This window comes from Pseudophryne corroboree, chromosome 8 (assembly GCF_028390025.1).
Source record: "Pseudophryne corroboree isolate aPseCor3 chromosome 8, aPseCor3.hap2, whole genome shotgun sequence".
NCBI lineage: Eukaryota > Metazoa > Chordata > Amphibia > Anura > Myobatrachidae > Pseudophryne > Pseudophryne corroboree.
Genome location: NC_086451.1, coordinates 344,237,211 through 344,245,753, shown reverse-complemented (window position 1 = coordinate 344,245,753; position 8,543 = coordinate 344,237,211).

Here is an 8,543-nt window from a genome sequence, read left to right as displayed (position 1 = left end):
AAGGACTGAGACACCTGACCGCTGATAGAATTCAAGCAATTAGAGACATGACTCTGCCACAAACCCAGCAACAGATCAGAACATTTTTAGGAATGTGTGGGTATTGCCGTAACTGGATCCCAGGGTTTTCCATTCTAGCGTTACCCTTGCAGGAGATGGTCTCCTCAAACAAACCTGATCGGATTTCGCATACAGAAGAGTCTGAGACAGCATTTGAGAGACTTAAACAGTGCCTAACGCAGGCACCAGCATTAGGTATGCCTGACTATGGGAAACCCTTTGAACTATACGGAACAGAAAGTGCTGGTTGCGCGGCAGGCGTACTAACCCAAAAGCACGGTGATGCCAGCAGGCCGGTAGCATATTACAGCGCTCAGCTAGATACGGTAGCGCGATCCCTCCCCACATGCTTGCGAAGCGTTGCTGCGATAGCATTGCTAGTAACGAAAAGCGAAGACGTCGTGCTAGGTCACAACCTCACAATTCATACACCACATGCAGTGTCTGCCTTGTTGAATTCTGCCCAAACCAGACACGTCTCATCAGCGCGGTTTACAAGATGGGAATTGGCACTAATGGCCCCCGTAAACATCACCATAAGGAGATGCAGTGCATTAAATCCTGCAACATATCTCCCAGGTGTGCCTGGACAGGCACAAAGGGTGGAGGATGAGAGTGGTGGGGAAGGAGGATTTAATACAAAGGAAGACACTCATGATTGTATGGAATATTTGACCCAAAATTTTACCGCAAGGCCTGACATCAGTGACAACCCACTGGAAGATGTAGAACTTACGTTCTACACGGACGGTAGTTGTCATAGACAGTCAGACTCGGGAGACTTGTGTACTGGATACGCAGTCGTAGATGACCAAGGCACCATAGAAGCGGAACCGCTAGGCCCACCTCACTCAGCCCAGGTTGCTGAACTGGTCGCCCTAACCAGAGCATGTGAATTGGCTAAGGGCAAATCAGCCAATATCTACACCGATTCTAGATACGCATTCGGGGTAGTCCATGATTTCGGAGCCCTATGGCGCCTCAGAAATTTCATGACGGCAGCTGGTACACCGGTAGCGCATGCAGCTCACATAAAAAGGCTTCTAACAGCGATACAGGAACCCGACAGAGTGGCTGTTATCAAATGTAAAGCACACACATATAGCCAAGACCCAGTATCACTTGGTAACAGCCGAGCAGACGAAGCTGCTAAATTAGCAGCTGCTACCCCCAGACAGACAGACACCACACAACTGATGGTATTTAATACCATCAACACACAGAAGTTGTGTGAAATGCAAAATTTGTGTTCCACACAGGAAAAGGCAGTCTGGAAGGCAAAAGGATATGGCCAGGAGTCCTCAGGACTCTGGACGGATGGACACGGTAAACCAGTGGCCCCCAGAGCATACCTTCCATGTTTAGCTGAGGCAGCTCACGGGCTGACTCATCTGGGCAAGGAAGGGATGTGCAAGTTGGTAAGAGCATATTGGTGTGCCCCAGGATTTTCTTCTCATGCGAGTAAAAGGGCAATGTCATGCCTTACCTGTCTGAGAAAGAACATCGGAAAGGCAATACCTACAGAACCATCTCATATCCCACCTGCCGGCGGCCCTTTCCAGGTAATACAGATTGACTTTATTCAATTACCCCCTTGTCGAAATTTGAAATATGTACTTGTTTGTATAGATGTTTTCTCAAATTGGGTCGAAGCATTTCCAGCGGCCACAAATACCGCTATGTTTACTGCTAAGAAAATTGTGCAGGAATTTGTATGTAGATATGGTATCCCTAGAATTATCGAAAGTGATAGGGGTACCCATTTTACAGGTGATGTCTTCCAAGGAATGTGTAAATTGATGGGAATTGATATCAAGCTGCACACTCCATACCGTCCACAGGCGAGTGCGAAAGTGGAAAGAGTGAACAGCACTATTAAAAATAAACTGAGTAAAGTGATGGCAGAGACAGGATTGACATGGCCAGAAGCTTTACCCATTGTACTGTACAGCATCAGAACCACTCCCAGGTCCCCTCTTAATCTGTCTCCCTTTGAAATCTTGTTTGGTCGACAACCGCATGTTATGATTAACCCTCAGGATGATTTGAAGTGTAACAATGAAGTGACTGTAAAATACTTGATTAACATGAGTAAACAGTTAAGGAATCAAAATGATAATCTGAAGTTAGTGATTCCTGATTTACCAGATAGTAATTGTCATGACATTGAACCTGGGGATTATGTAATGATACGGAATTTTCTACGCTCAGGTTGCCTTATTGACAGATGGGAAGGACCATACCAGGTCTTATTGACTAGCACTACAGCATTGAAGGTTGCTGAGAGAGAGACTTGGGTTCATTCGTCCCACTGCAAGAAGGTTGCTGATCCAGAGAGGTCCCGTGATAAGGAACAGACGGTAGAGGTTGTATCACTGGAGTGTCTGTTCCAGGAAGATTGAGGCGGCACCTGAGCATTGAAAATCACAAGACCAAAAGCAGTTGTCGATCCCCTGTTCCCTTTTATTGTTTTTCTCCAACTCCCCATCCCCTCTCCCTCAAATTATTTTTTTTCCCCCTTCTCATTCTTCTCCGTTTCCTCCTACAAGATGGACTTGCCCCAAGAGACTGTGATCCGGATTTTCCTGTTGACCATGATGTTGACCAGAGCAGTCTGTTCCGGCGAGAGTACCATGGAGGTCGAGAGAGGTTCTGGAATGGGTTCTGATGACAGAGATGGAGGCGTAGTTTTCCAAGAACAACATAATCAACAAGCAAAGGCGAGTATCAGAAAACGATCCGATAACATTGACCATAGAAGGAATTGTGAAGGATTGCTAGCTGAAGAAAACTGTATCTGTCGGCTCTGTAACAATGTCATTGAGGATGGGTGCATAAAGAAATGCCAATCCAGTTTTAATATCCATATGGACCGGCATCCATTGAGTGACTATCACTCCTTAGTGGGTAGTGTGTTAAATAAAACAGATTGTTGGGTATGCTCTCAAGTACCTCAAGGTCATAGCAAATCAGGGCTAGTACCATTTCCTTTAACGTTAGGGGAGGTACTTGAGTTAAGTGGTGGGAGACCGGTGGACAGGAGGTTTAATATCTCCAGCCCTCCTAGTTTGAAGCTCCACCAATACCATGTGGATAGGTCCCTATTATGTTTTAACATCTCCAATCCCCGAAAGCCGGGAAATTGGGAAGTGTCATGGAGTAATCAAACCATGACCTTTTCGCATAGAGCAGATAGAATGCCTACAGATACAGAGCTTATACGCCACATAGCCAGTAGAGGAAAATCTTTCCGGTATAGGTATACCTTAGGAAATAGAATTACGAGAGTTGGAGAGGTATCACCAGGATACTGTGCACATATCGTACAACCTGATACGTGTACTAAGCAGATGGAAGAATTAGGGTCAGGAGATTTCACATGGAAGGTGTGTAATATGGTTATGTCCTACTCCGTCCCATATGTTCTCCCCGATGATGCATATTTCATATGCGGGAGAAAGGCGTATAAGTGGCTTGCCCCAAACTCTGAAGGATTGTGTTATATTGGAAAAGTACTGCCTGAAGTAATGACTGTATCACATGACAAAATGAAAGACATACACCGTGTTGCCCAAACTCCTTATACTCACACCCATTACGAGCACGTAGTTAAACGGCACCTGATAGAAAGAACAGAGCATCCGGCCTCTGACATGATCCATGAATCCACCGGGATTCAGTTTCTAATCGCGTTAGACATCACTCGCACCGCTAGAGGAGTGTTGAATTATAAATACATATCTGCGCTCGCCAATTTGTTAGATAATATCACTGAAATGTATGATGACACGTTTAGGTATACTGGAAGAGAACTTCAGGCTTATAAAACAGAACTGGTACAGCATAGAATGGTTCTTAATTACCTCACAGCAGTGACAGGCGGATATTGTGTCACACTGGCAACACAATACGGCGTGAAATGTTGCACATATATTACGAATAGCACCGAGGACCCGGTCGAGGTCATAGACCAAAAGATGGACGATATTCTCCAACTGAAGTGGGAATTTCGCAGGAGACACAATCTCACTCTTGCTGCTGTAGGTAATGAGCTGACTGGTTGGGTGTCATGGTTGAACCCGCGAAATTGGTTCTCTGGTTTAGGAGACTGGGCTCAAGGAGTCATAATGGATGTTGGGAAGTTTCTCCTATGTATCTTAGGTGTTATCATAACGATTGGTTTGATATTTAGATGCGGTCAGGCTTTAATGAAGTGCAAACATCGTACCAGGGTAATGAGTTTGAGGAGTGAGGAAACTGTAATTCCAATGGACTTGATTTATGACCCAAATGTAGAAACAATGATGTGATGAAAATGCGATTTCTACGGTCCGTTTCTTTCACCTGTTTTTCCGTTTCCTCCAAGGTAAAAAGACCCACTTGGACGAGGAATTTGATGAGCCGATATACAGACAACAGAGGGATTAAAGAAGAAGTTTTGACAACCTGATACACAGATTTTTGATGAACTATGCCATGGATCCCCAGTTTCCCTAGAAATTTTAAAATTACGCTAGCCCAACACTTTTGTAAATCTATGGACATTGACAGCTTTTGCTCGCACCTTATGGGCAAAAGCACAAAGAAGACTGCATTCAACAGACACCAAACAAGACCTCAATCGACGAATGTACATTTACCTGACATAGAATACCACCGCATTTACCGTAATTATGTCTTTTCTTCATTTCTACAACCCTCAGGTAATGACACACATAGTCGATAGGGAATACAGGCACAGATATCAGCAATCACATATCTCCCCCATTCATGTATCATCAACTAAAATGTGCTCCCCATTTTGTTACAACCAAAGCCGAAAAGAGCTCGGTAAAGTTTGACAGCCCATCCACAGACCCGTACCACGGGATAAGAAGGAATTCAAATGTATACTTCGCAATACCTCGAAGCTTGATTTAAAACACGTACGGCACGATGATACATGACCCCCAAGCACGGATTCATACACACATGCTTCTGCTATCTCACTAGGTCATACCCTTTTCCTACCTTCTCCTCTCCTCCCCTACCCAACCATGTAAATGTATTAACCCCTGACATATATTTTTCTCTTTTTGAAATGTTTTAGAAGGTGGCAGTTATTGTTGACTGCCAAAGGGTGGACTGTCAAAGTCAGAAAAATATCTCTATGCACACTACCATATTTGCACCTCACACAGGTCCGTGCTGCGCATGCGTACGCTCTCCCATACGTGCGCATACTCACAGTCGCGGGCACCCGCAGGCGCACGGTATGCGTATTTACGGTAGAGTTTATGTGATCGTAGCGTGCGACTCAATCGTTACATATTTTCACTATATAATGTATTTTGTAGATCATGGTCCCTTTGATAGATTCTGAAAGTTTAGTTAACATAGCATGTTCCTGAACAGAGAGATCCCTCTTTGTATTGTACGAAGGGTCTAACAGGGGTCATACAGTGGTGTTTGGTACCCATCGGAAGAGTATTTAAATAGCAATATTCCGGTGTTGGTTTGGAGCGGATTAATCGCTCGTGCGAATAGTTATGGACATAAGAAGTTTATGTCCATTTACTATTATTTGTTCTTATTTAGTCATGCGGCGGGAAACTCAGTGTCCCACCCACCTGAACAGTTGGAAGCAGTCACAGCCCACCTGTATGAATCAACCTATGACCTTTTGTTATAATGCGAAGCCGAATTCCTGTGTCCAATGAACAATGAGATTATAGGGACCATTGAATTGTATTGTGTGTGGGGCATAAATAGGCAGGCCGACCATATCCAGTTCACTCTCTTCAACGGTTCTCATTGCTGATAATCGGGAGCTGGATATCGAGGCGCATGCGATCGTTTCCCCTTGTGCGTAAGTGTTTCTCCGCAACTATATTGATCTTCTTGTTATTGTGGGCCAATTTCTCTCTCTCTCTCTCTTCTCCTCTTTCTCTCTTATTTTCTCTTAAATAGTAATTGTATTATATTTCCTGTGTAGTTATCTGGTTAGGTAGTCTATGTTATATTGTAGTGTATGATTTGTATTTGTATTAATTCTTTTGCAAGTATATCATTCATAATATATATATATTAGGCGTTGGACCCTAAGCCCAGGTATCTGTGTATTTCTTATAGTGTTAAGTATTCTCAGAGCGTCGGTGACGCTCATACAGCTTTTGAGTTAATAAGGTTACACTGTGTTGCATTTACACTATCTATACACTAAGGTTTTACAGCACAATACACTGTTTATGGTTTAGATACAAAGGTTTAACATTGTGAGCGTCAGCGCCGCTGGTGATCTCCTCGTGGTCCCGAGCGTCCGCTACGCTATAGCGAATCATTAAGTTAGTCAGCAGCCAATAGCGTGCCTGCCTGTGATCTCTTGGCCGTGAGCGAACGTGACGCTTGAGCGTCTCGACTACGGCTAAGCGATTGTTACGCAACGTGCGTACCCTTACGGTACTTCATACGTAGATAGCGTACAGTGTTCTTAGACCTCATAAAGGGTATTATATAAGATAAATATTTAGCTTTATCATCGGCATCTGCTCTGCCACCACATAAGCCTCCTCATCAAACATGTCGACACAGCCGTACCGACACACCGCACACACACAGGGAATGCTCTGACTGAGGACAGGACCCCACACAGCCCTTTGGGGAGACAGAGAGAGCGTATGCCAGCACACACCAGAGCGCTATATAATTTAGGGATTAACACTATATTGAGTGAATTTTTCCCAATAGCTGCTTATACAATATTGCGCCTAAATTTAGTGCCCCCCCCCCCCTCTCTTTTTAACCCTTTGAGCCTGCAAACTACAGGGGAGAGCCTGGGGAGCTGTCTTCCAGCTGCACTGTGAAGAGAAAATGGCGCCAGTGTGCTGAGGGAGATAGCTCCGCCCCTTTTTCGCTGACTTTTCTCACACTTTTTTATGGATTCTGGCAGGGGTATTTATCACATATATAGCCTCTGGGGCTATATATTGTGATATATTTGCCAGCCAAGGTGTTTTTATTGCTGCTCAGGGCGCCCCCCCCCCAGCGCCCTGCACCCTCAGTGACCGGAGTGTGAAGTGTGTATGAGGAGCAATGGCGCACAGCTGCAGTGCTGTGCGCTACCTTGGTGAAGACTGATGTCTTCTGCCACCGATTTTCCGGACCTCTTCTTGCTTCTGGCTCTGTAAGGGGGACGGTGGCGCGGCTCCGGGAACGAACACCAAGGCCAGTTCCATGTGGTTGATCCCTCTGGAGCTAATGGTGTCCAATAGCCTAAGAAGCCCAAGCTAGCTGCAAGCAGGTAGGTTCGCTTCTTCTCCCCTTAGTCCCTCGATGCAGTGAGTCTGTTGCCAGCAGGTCTCACTGTAAAATAAAAAACCTAAAATAAACTTTCTTTCTAGGAGCTCAGGAGAGCCCCTAGTGTGCATCCAGCTCGGCCGGGCACAGAAATCTAACTGAGGTCTGGAGGAGGGTCATAGTGGGAGGAGCCAGTGCACACCAGATAGTACCTAATCTTTCTTAAAGTGCCCTATCTCCTGCGGAGCCCGTCTATTCCCCATGGTCCTTACGGAGTCCCAGCATCCTCTACAGACTACGAGAAATAGATTTACCGGTAAGTAAAATCTTATTATTACAAGTCATAAAATAAGGATTTTTTAGAACTGCACAAACATTGCTAAGTAGCTCATAACCCCCCCCCCCCCATTTTATTACCCATATATGCATATAACATCCCCCCACACATACACACACACTAATTCTAAAGTTTCTGACAATTTCGTATTACTATGTTTTATACATAGTGTACGGTTCATTAAAATCAAGGAATATTATGACAGTATTTGGTGATAATGAGAATGTGTATGAGGAGCAATGGCGCACAGCTGCAGTGCTGTGCGCTACCTTGGTGAAGACTGATGTCTTCTGCCGCCGATTTTCCGGACCTCTTCTTGCTTCTGGCTCTGTAAGGGGGACGGTGGCGCGGCTCCGGGAACGAACACCAAGGCCAGTTCCATGTGGTCGATCCCTCTGGAGCTAATGGTGTCCAGTAGCCTAAGAAGCCCAAGCTAGCTGCAAGCAGGTAGGTTCGCTTCTTCTCCCCTTAGTCCCTCGATGCAGTGAGTCTGTTGCCAGCAGGTCTCACTGTAAAATAAAAAACCTAAAATAAACTTTCTTTCTAGGAGCTCAGGAGAGCCCCTAGTGTGCATCCAGCTCGGCCGGGCACAGAAATCTAACTGAGGTCTGGAGGAGGGTCATAGTGGGAGGAGCCAGTGCACACCAGATAGTACCTAATCTTTCTTTTAGAGTGCCCAGTCTCCTGCGGAGCCCGTCTATTCCCCCATGGTCTTTACGGAGTTCCCAGCATCCACTAGGACGTCAGAGAAAATGAATTTACAACGTTCTAAAGGCTGTCAGAATACTCACAGCATAGGATCATTGCAAAGAGATAAAATTACTAAATGTTGGTTTTGGAAAGTTGATCACATGTAAGCATTAAAGCTATC